Source organism: Urocitellus parryii, unplaced genomic scaffold (assembly GCF_045843805.1).
Source record: "Urocitellus parryii isolate mUroPar1 unplaced genomic scaffold, mUroPar1.hap1 Scaffold_101, whole genome shotgun sequence".
Taxonomy (NCBI): domain Eukaryota; kingdom Metazoa; phylum Chordata; class Mammalia; order Rodentia; family Sciuridae; genus Urocitellus; species Urocitellus parryii.
In genome coordinates, this window is record NW_027551801.1 from 235,984 (window position 1) to 251,262 (window position 15,279).

Sequence of the window (15,279 nt, forward strand, 5' to 3'; positions counted from 1 at the left end):
GATCCTACCCAGCTCTCTGTCTGCTTTTCCTGCCCCAGTGGTTTTGAGCCTCCGTAATGAATGGCTGAGAACCCTGCATTCCTTGGACACCTCTTAGCCCTGCATATTTGTCCCTCCTGGGGAGGGAACTCAAGGAGACTTAGAGGCAAAGGCCTCTGTGTGGCAGCCCAGCCATACTCAGCTTTCTCCACTGGGCTTCTCAAATGCATTCTGTCTGGGCTCCAAGGAGGGGAAGTGGTTCCCATTTGCAGGAAGATGAATGCTGGTATTTGACTTACTGCTGTATCAGGGCCCAGAAACCCTGGCAGAGAAGACATCTCTTTAATTTGGAAAAAAAGACTGAATCCCACCTGCCTGTTCAGTCTTGAGCACCACTTTCTCTTCCACCTCCTTTTCCCTTCTCACCTCTCCATGTGGGATTGCAGCCTGTCAGGACAGGCCTTATGGACAGTCTTGTCTCCGCTTGGGGGTCCCACAGTTCTGCTCTCCTGATGGATGGAGTGCTGTCAACTGATATTGTTCTGAGCTGCAAACTGGTGCTCTAAAGTGAAGAGGAAGTGGTTTTGGGTGAAGGGGTCATACTAAATGAAAAGAGAGTTGATCAAAGGCTGAGATTTAAGTGCTTTTAAAAGCAGATACCTCTGACAAGTTTTCTGTGTGTCTTTGCTATGGAAAATTCCATTACTTCTAGATCTCTTACCTGCTGCTCTAAATGCAGTAAAAAAGAAGGTGTGATGATTAGTTTTATGAATCACTTTGAATGGGGTCATGAGGTGCCCAGATATTTGGTCAAATATTATTCTGGGAGAATCTGTGTCAATGTCTCTGGATAAGATTTTAATTGGTAGAGTAAACCTACTGACCTGTGGGTCCTAGGTTGAAAAAGCACCAGAGGCCACTACACATTCAATTCTACTAGTCTACAATTGGGTATAGAAGACCCCATCACAGTCCTTTCTGTAAAGCCATGAAGAGGCTTCAGAGAAGTTCTGCTTGGGTCTGCAGCTTATTTAGAACCACACATCTTGGGAGAAGGAAGATGGAAGAAAGCCCCAGAGAAAAGGCCAAGGTCAATATTATTGCTGGCTTGGATATTATTCCTAATATCACATGCAGACGGAAATCCCAAGTGGCCTCTGTGTATATTTAAGTGGCCTCACACAAGATGAACCTGGAAGCCCAAATCCAGAAACACGTGAAGAATAAAGTGGGCACTAATGAAATTAAATATATATATATATATATATATATATATATATGGGAAAATGAACTTAACTCTGGGGACATTACAATAATAGAGCAACCTGAAAATTGAAAAATAAGTCTATTTAGGGTTGTCAAAGACAAACTATAATAAAAGTAAAAAGAAAAATGATGAAATAAAAAATTGTATGCACATAAGAGAATATTTAAAGTAACAGTAGTAAATTGTGATACTACAAAATAAAGTCATCAAGAAGAACTGCTAACAGATGAAATAAACTCTTATCTACAGTTTAGAACTAACACATTAAAAAAGAAAGAAAATAATGGGTGTGATAATTAACTTTATGTGTTACCTGGGCCACGAGATGCCCAAATATTTGCTCAGATGTTATGCTGGTGATTCTGCTTGGGTATGTTTGGATGAAACTTACATTTTCATTGGTACAGAAAAGCAGATTGCTCTCTACAATGTGAGTGAGCCAAGCAGGGTGGATGAAGGCCTGATTGCAATAAGAAGGCCATGCTCTCTCAACTAAGAGGGAATTTTCGGGAAGACTGCCTTCAGACTGCATCTGCATCATTGGCTGTCCTACACATGCTCAGCCAGACTGCAGACTTGGATTGGACAGTCTCCATCACTGTATGAGACAATGCCTTATAATAAATTTCTTTCGGTCTCCCTGTCTCTCAAGAAGACATATATATCTTATTGGTCCTATTTCTTTGGAGAATTCTATTACTATAGGATAACAGAACCTAGGCCCATAACAAAATATGAACACAATAGAAATTATACATACATACATACTTGTAAACATGTGATGGGTAGTTAAGAGTCATGGGGAATGGATTGAGAAGCTTCATAATGCATCTGCTTTAGTTCCAAGAGAAAAAGATACAAAGAATGATATACATTTCCAGTAATGAAGTCATGAGTTCTTAGGTTGAAAGTTCACATCGAGTGCAAATAGAATAAATAAAAAGTAAACCCACATTTATTTATGCTATTGTGATGTATAGAAAATGAATAATAAAAATGAATCTATCAGGAGAAAAAAGTTACTGAAAGAAGAATTACATGAGTTAATATCTTGATAGTGCTGAGAAAAAAGTCAACCTAGAATTTTATACCCAGCTAAATTATTGTTCAGTTGTGAAAGCAAAGTGAGAACACATTCAGTTACATGAAGACTAAAGAAATGTACTACTTATGGAGTCTTGTATTTAGTTCTAAAGGAACAAAAGTGAAATTAGAGAAAACAATTGGAAGCAAGGCAGAAATAGTTGTAAAGTTATTTCAGTGAAGAGCACTGATAACTGACTAAAAATTTTTGTGTGTGTGTTAAAAAGAATCAAGCTAAAAGCCTAAGCAGCATCAAAGAACATTGGTGGCAGGGGATGCTCAGTTTGATAATTAGAACCAATTCCACAATCCTTCTGTTGTTTAGGGGGAGGCTCAAGATAATGAATACATTAGGAACTTAGCAGAAATTTTCATATGTGTACATATAATTAAAACTTTGTGAGTAACCATTAAAATAGAAGAAATAATGATTTAGCTTCTAAACCAGAAGCCAAGAGGGAAAAATTGGTGACAGTGGGGAGAATATTTGGACCTGTATTGATCAAAAAGAAGTCAGGGGAAAGAGGAAAACTAGGATTGAAAAAAGAAGTCGGGCTGGGTTGTGGCTCAGTGGTAGAGCACTTGCCTAGCATATGTAAGGCCTGAGTTCAAACCTTAGTACCATATAAAATAAATGAATAAAAATAAACCAGAGGAGCTGTTATAAAGGTATAAACAAAAAGAAATATGAAAGGGAAAGCACAAAATAAGTAAAATAAACATTGATTTAAAACAGCAAGTAGCAGAACCTTACATGCAATCAATCCTACTTACTTTCAAGTTTACCAAACACACAAAAAAATGATGTGTCACTCTATATAAAAAATGTTACTAAAAATACAAATACTTGTATAGAGGGGAAACAATTTTAGAGGAGATGCTACCAAAAATAGGGAAGGTTGGTAAGGACCTTAAATTGCATCTTTAATCCTTTATTTTGTAAAAGGTCTGAAACATATAGGATAATATTGACATTTTCAAAGTGCCTATGGTGGTACATTATTTTTTTTCATTTTCTCTATAATTTTACATGTATTAGAAATATGTCATGATGATTTTAAGAGAAGAAAAAGAAAATTGAAAACTAAACTGTATAGCTGCAGAAACAAGGATTAAAGCAGGTATAGGTTTGTTTCAATGGGGGATTTCCTCAGGCCTGAGAGCCTTAGAAGGATTTCTAGGTCACAGGCAGGTGGAGACAGATGGAGTCTTGTAGATCACACAACATGGTATCCATGGAGATCTTGCCTTGGTCTATGAACAGCTAGGAAAGCAAAGGAACAAACCATAAGGAAACCCAGGGCTGAGTTCCAGAACAAGATGTGGCACAAAGAGAGGGAGGTTTGGTCTCTGAACCAGTAAAGGGAGGTTTAATTTTTTGTTATCAGATGGACTGCAGAATCTTTACCTGGTATTTACTGAGTACTTGTGATTCAGAAGTCTTTCTGCTAACTGTTTGACCTTTGTTATCTGACATAGTCACTTCTAGACCATGAGCACTAGACTTATTGACTATTTCATTAAGAAGCAGTAAAATGCAGTGATTGGGGTCATGGACCTTGGAGTTACATCACAGCTTTGCTCTTCACCATCTGTGTGATAATGGAAGATCACTTCATTTCTCTGTGCCTCAGTTTCCTCATTTTTAAAATAGGATGATAATATTGACCTCACTGCATTGTTGTGCAGATTAAATGTGTTGATAGATGTAAAGGCTTAGAAGTCTGGTTGGCATATAACCATCACAATGTAAGAGGTTGCCATTATTTATTTCTATTTGGAATGAGGAAAGGTCTGGAGAGAAAACGGAAGTTGCAAAAGTTCACAGCTAGTAGATGTTAGAGCAGGACCTCAAATCCAGGGCTAACTCTAAAGTCAGGTATCTAATTGCTACACTATTCTGCCTCCCCAGGAAATGTAAGAGATATAGAGACATAGGTATAAAAAAACATTGTTTTACTGGAGACAAGTAGGGTGAGTTAGCAAGACAGAGATAAAGACTTCATGGCAGAAGTCTTTCTTGATATTCTTTTACATGGTAGCCGATGGAAGTGGTTCCCCCGGCTCTTTAAATGGAGGAGCTCCCATAAGGACCAAACAAACAGGAATTCAGGGGAGAAGATGATGGTGATCTTGGAGCTCACCCGTCCACCTGTTCCCCCTTCCCTCCTTTATGATAGCTTGCTGAGTTTGTTTTGGCATCTGCCTTCCTCTGTGGAGATGCAGGCTTTGGGGAGGATGGAACCACATCTTCAGCCACAGAGGCTACTTCATGACTGATTTGAGCCAGTAAGGGTGGCTTTGCTCTTGCTAGAAATTGATTTGGACACATATTCTAGCTAAAAAAAGTGAGAAAATGTCTTATGAGGAGCCTTCTGTGGGAGGCATGTTAATGGGGGGTAGGTGAGGTCACTTTCCTGCTGGACACTGTGGTGTCTGGGTGTCATAGTTCATTGACTGCAATAACAAAGTACCACAAACAAGCTTATAAACATCAGAGATTCAAGTACAAGATCAACGCACCTACATTTCAGTGGCTGATGAGGACCTACTTTCTGGTTTATAGATGGCTTCTTACTGCTTCCTCACATGGTGGAAGGGGCAAGGCTGTTCTTTGGGACTTCTTTTATAAGGGCTTGGCTTTCATAACCCAATCACTTCCCAAAGAGTCTGCTTCTTAATATCATCAGTATTGGGGGTTAAATTTCAATATATGAACTTTGGGGGGACTTAAGCATTCATTCTATTATCAACAAGATTGGGTAGCCATCTTACACCAGTGGTCAGCGAGCCTAAGGATGAGCTCTCCCAGGGAGGGTGGTGAAGCAAACAAATGGAAGGAAACACGGGCCTTGGTGATGTCAGTGAACTACAAATTGCTCTACCCGTGAACTTTTGTCATGGGAGATAATATGCTTTCTGAATTAATCCAGTCAGTCGAGAGGTACAGATTCTGTTACTTACAGTCCATAGTATCCAAGGCAGTTCAACTACCAAATCAAGCTCAGCATCAGGGGAGAGAAAGCAGTAGTGCCTGGTATCTTTAGCTTTCTCCATTGAAGGGCAGCTCCAGATCTATGGTTTTGTTCCTGAGAGTCAGGAGCAGGTTGTGGCAGTCCAGGATGACAGCTGAGCTTGGTTTCTTGTACTGGAAAAGGCAGACTGTGAACTAGGTCATGAGCAGCTGGAGGACAGAGTTTCCCCAGCCCTTTAAACTGAGGAGCTCTAGTAACAACCAAACAAGCGGGACTCCAGAGAGGGGAGATGACAATGGTCTTGGAGTTTCTCCCTACTCAGATCAGATGCATGAAGGTAATAAAAACCACCCAAAAGAAACTGTTAAAAAGAGGCCTCAGGAAACACATCCAAGAGAATGAAAAGAAAGGAGAATAGAAACAAAATCTTCCAGACCAAATGACTCTCCAAAAATAATGAGACCAAAGTTCAAAGAAATAATTTAAACCAAATAAGGTAGGGAAGGCCCAGCCAGTGAGAGGCAGGCTCACCCTGCAGGGAGCAGGAAGCAGCAGGATGGAGCTGAGTGGAGTTCAGTTTAGGACAGGATGGAGCTGAGTGGAGTTCAGTTTCTGGGTCACGGGGAACCCAGAAACGCTGCTCCTGCACAGGTCAGTGAAGGGGGCAGGGCTAGAGGGTGCATCCTGTTCTCCTCCCCTGCCCCAGTGTGCCTGGGATGCTATTTCCCCCTGACCATTAGCCAGACTACTTGAATTTGCAAACTACAAATCCCATCTGGGTGGGCCTTTGGCTGCTGCAAATGAGAGCCCCCTAGACCAAGGGAATGAAGGAAACCTTACTTGTTTTTAGCCACACTTCTTTTTAGGCCCTAATTTATATCTCATTGTAGCAAAGAATCACAGGACCATCCAATAAGCCGGGATGATGGATGTTAAACTCATTAGCTGCCTGCTTAATATGTAGACTCAGGCCCTTGATGATCTATCGAGCAGGTAATTGTCCGGTGATTAAGAGTAAGAACATACATCTGGCTCATCTGTGTCTTCTGCATGTGAATATGTGTATGCATTTACTCATTTTCAAGAACTACTTACCTTTCTACTCTCCATATGCCCTGTTTTAAATGCAAACTCTCTACCATTTACCACAGCACTTTAAATCATAATTGTGTGTATGTACACATGTGTATGTGTTTGAATATATATACCTATGTAAATATGTGTATATATTTATATGTACATATAATATATGTATATATTATATATGTGTATATATATTTGCATGCTGTCGTAGAAATTGAACATTTAAAGAGGCACTGCAATGAACATGGAGATTTAAATCCCCATATAGAAAGCCTTAGAAGGCTCTCTATTCCATGTTCTTTGCTTGACTATGATCTTTGGTAATTATTCCTATGATAGAGGATGAAACTGAACTGTGTATCATGGTCACTGATTCACTCTGCATTCAGATTCACAAAGAAAATGTGACTTATGTGCAGTTTAAATTTTTTCTATGACTGATCTATTTAGAGCCCCAATAGCACTAGCTAATGGGATAACAACCTTTTCAGTCAATGATATCTCAAGTTTTTCCAGTTAAATATTTATATCAAAGGTACTTACTGAGTTATTTGAAAGTCTCTTCCTTCCCCTGCTCTTTCCAAGATGGCACCTGGTGGGGCTAAAAACAATACATGATGAAAGAAAAGAAGGAGGGGCTCTAGCCAATATGTTATTCCATGGATTTCCATTGGTTTCCACTGGGGTGGACATTGGTCCAGTCCAAGGATTATTGACCTCTGGTCCCCGGTGCACTGGAGGCAATGTGATATCTGGGGTCTTCTCAATAACCCCCTTGGCTTCCCTCAGGAGTACTTTGAATTTCTGGGTCCACTGTTCACTAGAAAGTCATGGATGTAAGACATGATGACCAAGACTTGCCTTTCCAGCCTCTTTCTTGCTCTGCTGCTAAACTGTCACTCAACCAGGTTGACTATGGCTTTGTGTGTGACCCTTCCAAGAGGCTCATAGTTCCTCCAATATGTGGCCAGGGAAGAATGCGCCTGGCCACCTCCCATAAATGTTTTCAGGTTCCTTCCACTTCTATGCAGAACTTTCTACTAGTTTCTTTCTTTCTTTCTTTCTTTCTTTCTTTCTTTCTTTCTTTCTTTCTTTCTTTCTTTCTTTCTTTCTCTCTCTCTCTCTCTCTCTCTCTCTCTCTCTCTCTCTCTCTCTCTCTTTCTTTCTTTCTTTCTTCTGTTCTTGGGTTTATCTCAGGGACGAGAAAATAAGGATACATAAATCTGAGCACCTGCTCTTCTGTCTCCTCCTCACAATCCACTTTGGGACACACAGTCTCCCTCTCCCTCTGGTCTGCAGGGCAGAGTGTGTGTGCGACATTCCTCTAGCCTCCTCCACCTGAGATGTTACTTGCCCTTTGCTATTTCCTGAAGCAGAAAGACAGTGTGTGAGGAATGATGACTTGTTTTCACAAGTAAATGGACATGACTTTTGAAATATTTTTAAAAATACAGCAATTGCATTACCATATGTACACCCTCTGGGCTGACTGGGAGTCCTGTACAGAGAGGGAACTTAATAAAAGCTGCTTCCTGGCTGAGAGGAGAGCGGGAGGAGGAGCCTCAACTGCCTAGGAGTAACATCTCCAAGGTTTCTGCAAATTTCTTTCTTTTCTGAAATGCAAGACTCTTGATTGTTTCTGCTTTCTTTTAATTTAAATAGTACACACCTCTCCATCTTTCCCTCCACCTCCTGCAGGGTATTCCTTGGAGAAACCACAGTAGGTGTCCATCACATAAGCAGGGTGGCTAATGAACAAGATGCCCTCAGGAAATATCCTTCCATGCTCTTTTAATTCAGAAAAGAACAATATGATAGACATGTTAACATATCCTACTCATATTTAAAATTTTGCTTTGTGTCATTGAGGCTTCAGATAGTGTGTATACATAGGCTCTTACAGTTAAAGTTGAAAACTATTTTGTTACTCTTCAGATTCCCAGTATTTTCTCTTTCTCCCCAGAGAAAAATAACTATCAACAATCAGATTATTCATTCTTGGTCATGATCTTATTAGCTTAATGCAAGTTTGTTAAATATTATGATTGTATTATATATCAGATAATATATATTATTAGTCTGCATATTTAAAAAAATTTCCTAAAGGATATGTACTATGGTTTGGTTATGAGGTGTTCTCTGGAAAGTACATGTGTTAAGAAATGCAGGAATGCTCAGAGGTGAAATTAATTAGAGTATGAGAGCTGTCACCTCCTCAGTGGATTAATCCACTTGATAGGTTAATAATTTGAATGGACTATTGTGTGGTAACTATAGGCAAGAGCCATGTGACTGGATGAAGTAGGTCAATGGGGATGTGACCTTGGACTATGTCTTGTCCCTGCCTTCTCCCACTCTGGCTCTACTTCCTGGGTTAGTATTTCTCCTTTATGCCCTTCTACGGTGATTTCTGCCTCACCTCCAAACCAGAGCAATGAAGTGGACTGCCCATGGAATGAACCTTTGAAACTGTGAGGCCAGAGTGACCTTTTCTTTCTCTAAGTTGTTTTTTTTTTCCAGGTATTTTGGTCACAGTGATAAAAAGCTGACTAACCTAAAACCATAGTACATGAATTGTTTTGCCACTATTATTTTTAGTCAACGATATGTTTTTGAGATTTCTTTTTTGTGGGTACATATAGGCCCAGTCCATTCATTTTAAGCTCTTTTCAAATACTGTATTCATTCATGAACATATTACACCTCTTAATTCCCCACTGAAAAAATTTCAGATTTTTTCCCCAATATTTTCAGCTGATATTTTATTTTTAAGGTTAGTAACTACTGGCTCAACCTAATACTTTAATTTCAGGCCAAATTTTACTGAAAAACTGTGTTGCTTGTAAAGCAGCTTAATTTTCCAGCTGACTCAGAACTATGTCTAGAGACAACTGAGCATCTCATGTGCCCCACAGAGTTAGAGATTACCTCCCCCTGGGCCTCTCTTTGACTCAGTTCCTGTGTCTGGGAAAGTAGGATCATAATTGTTTCTTTCTCCTTGGGCTGTTGTGAAGAAAATAAAGGATTATAGATTCTTATAGTGTCCAGCAGTTAGTAAGCCCTCTGTTAGCTATAGATATATACAGAAATTAATATAGAAATGAATGTCTAGTATAGAAATAGAACCCAGAATCCTGACTTCCTGACCAATTTTCTTTCAGAGAGTCTTTTGAACTGGGTTATCTCTGTTGGTAAGATTTTTGTCTTCAAGAGTTTATGGTCTGTGAAGACACAATCCATTGTGGACTCGAGGAGGCAGAGGCCACAAGCAGAGGCAGTAGCTGTACTGCTGTCAGAAGTCACAGGTACTGCTAGCCAATGCTGTCTTCTGGGTTTTCAGAGCGTGCCTTTGCAAGGCCTGTGTAGGCCTGCCAGGATTGAGTGCATTTTGAGAACTGAGAAAGGCAGCTCAGATCCCTTGTGATAGGCCTATTCTTTGCATAGTTCTGGCCAATCAGAGCTCTGTTGCTATGCGGCTCTCTCTCCAGCTCTGCTCACAGCCAGCATGTTGTCCACAGACATCCCTTTGCTATTTCTGTTTGGAGTGATTTTTTATAAACACCTGCTGCACACCTTTTCTCTTTGTGTTCCTCTCCTCTCACCCTCCATTTAGCCCCCACCCAAGGCCCTACCCAGATACACAAATACACAGTAATCAGACTCAAACTATTAACAAAGAAAACTTGGTCCAAGACAGAAAATAATCTTTGAAAAGAGCCTTATTTCATGCTAAGCAATGCTGAGAAAATCTGCTCTGAAACACTTGGGGTCACTAATTAAAATATCCATTCTTTCTTCTCTGCTTCCAAGAGTGGAGAAACCAACAGAAGAGAAGTAATAAGTTTCCAGATATTCTGCTCTCTACCTACTCTTCCCACCTCCCTCAAGGACTCAGCCCCAAAGCTAGTATGATTCTTCACAAGCCATCAGCACGGGGGGGGGGGCTCTCTGGCTTTCTCTTCTTTTGGCAGAACATCTGGATTCTGTCTGTTCATCTCCCCTCCTGTACTCTCTGATAAGAGACAGGACAAAAGCAAGGCAAGCACATTCTTGAGAGAAAGCGGGCTATGTGCAGCCAAAGCTCAAGACAGCGCCAGAGCACACGGGGAGGGGAGACATGCAAGAGAGTGAGGATTGGCTGACCAAGGTGGTGCGATACAATGGGATGGACTGGAGGGAAAGTTCTACTGGGGCAGGAAAATCATGGCAGGTCAGGGACTTGAGGACTCTAAAGAGCAGAAAATTAGAATTCTAGTTAGTGACCTTGACCTGACTTATTGGAATGTTAAAACTTTAAGAAAGATATGTGTACTAGTCCGAACAATTGTGGAGCCATGGTGCTTTGAATGCAGTATTGCTACTGGTTTATTATTCCAATTTTAAAGTAGTTTATCAGGACATACATAAGTAAATTGATGACCCTTCAAATAAGGGTCACGATGGTATAGGGCCGGTTGTGTTACAGAGACCAATTTCCTGGAAACCTACCTAAAGCTAGTTAATACACTGTGGCTACTGAAAGAAAGGGAGAATTAAATAGAAAGCTGGACTACCTTGCTTCAAATGAGTTTGCTCCAGAGATCTGATTTTCCTAGTTTCTGCATTAACTTCTCCATCTCTTCCTCCTTATTAGAGGTTGTTCCAGGGGAGCAGGGATTTGTAGGGCTCCAATATACATAGCAAATATGAAGCAAAAGCTTTGAAACAAGAGTGTAAAGAATCACGAAAACATCTGGGGAGCTCTGATTTTATTTTTGAAGAACATAGCTTAAAAACACATGTGAAATACAAGCTGTGGCCTTAAAAACCAGGGCCTAAAATAAATAAGAGTTAGAAAAATAGTAATCTTAATATAGTATCTTAAGGTTTTAAACAAAAAGATTTCTTTTAAGAACTAATAAATATCTCATGTGGTATTAAAACCTTTTTCTAGTATCAAGAATTCCTTAAGTTCATAATGATCTTTACTTAAATTCAAGAAGACAGCCCTTTGGATTTTTAAAAAAAGTAAAAAAGAATAAGATCCCATTTTGAAAAATTTTACCTTCCCATATTGAGAGATGAGAGGAATGATTCTAATAACTCTTTCCTAAGAGTGATGGAATATTGGGATGTATTTTAAATGTCTTTTGTACTTTTCGGTTTTGTTTATTTTTATTTATAATTTTTAAAACAAACACTATTGTTTCCTACTGATATAACATAATTTTCTCTAAAGGAAAAAGCAATTAAACTGTCTTGAGAATTGAGTGCCACATACTTTTTCCTGTGAATCTCAGGAGGCTTCCTGTGTGTATGTGTGTGATTTTGTGTGCGTGTGTACATGAGTGTGTGTGCGTGTGTGTTGACAGTGGCAGTGTCTCAGTGCATCTGTCCCTATGGGATACTTTATGATACAGAAGTAGTGAGTGAGAAGAGGGACAGGAACTGGGAGAACTGGACATGACTAAGCAAAAACACACTGTGAAATTTTCAGGCAGCTCAAAATCCCCTCTGCTCCTGAATAGAATGGCCCTGGCCCTCTCAAAATGAGGTGGATGCTCTAACCTTGCCTGGGTAAGCTTTAAGAGAGGGTGGGGAAGGAGGATCCCGGCAGTGCACCACCTGGCTCTTCCCTCCAGAGGGGAGGTCACGGGGTGAGTTCTCTGTCCTGTGCAAGCAGGAAACAAGGTTCTTCTGTAGTTGGACTGAACATGGGGCAGACCAGCAGACTGGAGGAAATTCTCAATAGCAGCATTTCTCAGAAATACTGAGGAAGTCTCCCAGACAAAGCAGACAGATTGGCATCTCTTTCTTGATCTCTTTCTTGAGAGTCAGAGAGGGGGAAGGAGTGGGATAGACCTAGCCAACATACCAGGGACAGTGGTGAAATCTCCAGAATCTGGGGGGGGGGGGGTCTGCCAACCATGTTTCCACAGCAGCTTGGGCAAGAGCCCTTAATGCCTGCGCCTGCATGAACTTGGATGCCAGACTACAAAGGTCGCCCCCAGGCTGAAGGGCCATCTGCCCCTGTATTCACCTCCTGGTACCAGCTCCTAACTGTAGGGATCAGTATGGATTTGGACCCTCAGCTTGGGTCCTGGGACACTTAGATGTCCACTCTTCTGCTTGTCATTCTGTCACCTTCTCTGCCTCTTCGTCCTGCATTGCCCGACCCCATTCTTCACCTAGACACTCATATTTGGTGTAACCAACACTCAGATGCAGAACTGAAATCTAGTTCCCATAGTCTCTGGGTTAGTAGTACTCCCAACCCGCCTCCATTACCTCAACTACTCATAACCCACAAAGAAGAAGACAAACAACACACAAAGAAAAGTTAAAAATAGAAGGGAGGGGCTGAGGATGTGGCTCAAGCAGTAGCGCGCTTGCCTGGCATGTTTGTGGCCCGGGTTCAATCCTCAGCACCACATACAAAGATGCTGTGCCCGCTGAAAATTAAAAAATAAATATTAAAAATTCTCTCTCTCTCTCTCTCTCTCTCTCTCTCTCTCTCTCTCTTTAAGAAAAAGAGGGATAGAAGGGAGATTTCTGGCCTTGGCACAGCAGGAAGTTGTAGCCATACAAATGATGCTCAAAGACCAAAGAATCATGTCATGACCTTAGGCAGAGCAGCCATATGGCTGATAACATTGCTATATAATATGGCTATATCATCGGAGTGCTGAAATTAACCCTTTTGTTGTTCAGTTCTGGCTGTAATATAATTTTACAGAGGGAAATATTACAGAGAGAAATGACTTGCTCTGCTTTACACAGCAGGTAGAAGTAAAATGAACAGAAGTGATAGAAGCCCAGACCCAATTATTTGATATCCCAAGACCTTTCCTATGTCTAAATGGCTTGACTAAAATGGCTTGACTAGAGGAGTGTCTGGCAGATTTTTATGATGGGAAGCCCAACCGGCAGATCTCAAAGTCTTCATCTGTCTCAGTGACACTAACTTTCTCATCTTATTACATGAGTTTGGGATATAACATAGTAAAAGCATATTTGCTTGATTTTTTTTCTAAGAAAAAGTAGAAGTCCATGTTCCATTTCTGTCTGACCTGTTCTATTCTAGGGGCATCTTTTCAGGACCATCTTCTCTTTATTTTACATCAAATACCAACTTAACCCACACATACATCTCATTAGTAATTTAGTTGACACTCTAGCTGCCTAATTTTATTCCATCACAAAGTGAGTTTCCTGGTAACATGGAGGATGAGATTAACAGATATAAATTTACAAAACTGAAAAGAATGCATAAGGATGGAATGGTGACCTCTTCATAATGGCAGGACCACGGCAGCTTCCATCCATACTCCAGACAGAGATTAGCCACTCCAGGTGAACTTGTTTAAGACAGAAATCTCCAAAGGTTTGCCCGAATTCCTCATTGGTATTACCATATTTTACTCTGTGGTATTACATACAACTGTTTAGCTAGAGTCTTGCTTCACGTATTCTAAGCCCTTGCCCAAGGACTCAAAATTGTATTAGATGACACCTTTATCAGTTCAAATTGTGATAGTTATGTAATGAAATATACTGTATCCTATAAAAGTGGAAAAGGAGAGAAAAAGAGATGCAGAAGGAATTGTGCTGAACATGTTGGATCAAATTAGTGCAAGAGTCATTTGGATGAATCTCAGTGTCTTAAACTAGATGATCAAATAAACCTATAAAACTCAGTCAAGTGCCTGTTTACAGAAAACTTTATTCTTCATAATTTCCAAATCAGTGCTTCTCAAACTTTACTACACCTCTCTTGTTTTGACCTCAGTAAATTGAGCTGAGATATGTGATTCCTACCTCCAATTTGCCAACATGGAAAGAGACCGTAAAGGTTGGACTGCACACAAGTCCCCATGTAGTTGAAAGGCAAAGCAGAGGAAGCATTCTACTTTCCCAATATCTCCCCTTGACCCCACTGCTCCACAACAAGGTGTCCACAGAAACCACAATCATCTCTTATAAGGCAAACATGAATCAATCTTGGCCTAGTACTCTGGAGGAAATCAGGATATGAAAAGACATTTCCTCTGTCTTGCCAGATGGCTTCAGGCTAAAATTCTTACCCAAACCAAGTGTCAGAGTCCAGTCAACTGTTTCAGGGAGGACAAGAAGTAACATGAAGTATTTGAACCTCCTTCTTCCCTGAGACCCCACTATGTCCAAGCTTGGTGTGAGCATGTCTTGCTAAGACAGGCAAGATCACTGAGCTGAAATCAAGAAGATGGGTCCTGGGGAGAGTGGACCTTTTTAAGGGTGAGAATTGAATGCTGAAGAAATCCTAGCAGCCTTGGCAGTCACAGGTTTGAGGTTCCAGACTGTACTCTCTCATTTTCCATACCTCCCTAAGACCTGGCTGGGCAAGACATGGAATAAGCTGAAGAAAACTGAACGCTATCCAACCCATCTGGGAACCCACAGTGGAAAATATGGAGGTAATATGTTAGGACAGCTCTGACTTCTTGTAATCAATGCATACTTCGGTGCTATTCTGCATTCTTTTGCACAGCTTTTCATTTTTTAAAAAATGAGCAGGTAGCATTTAGAATGGCTACTCATTTTTAAAATGTTTGGAGAAGCCATAACTTGGAGAAGCCAATGCCAAGGAGGGTGGTGACACTCAGGAAAAATCACCTCCCAAGAGAAGAAGGAGGAGCTGGATGTTTGGTCTCAAATTCTATTACAGCAAACACTTGAAAACTTTATGCTTGGTTTTTGTGATAAGAGTTAGCTTTAGGACTGTCAAATGCATTCATGGGCCCTGCTCCTGTTTGACACCAAACATAAAAGTTAAAAAAAAATGAATGAGACATGACTTGGGCACTTAAGAAAGCTGAAAATGTTAAATTAGTCTCAGATTAAGTGAGACTGGATTGCTGAAAATCTTGAAACACA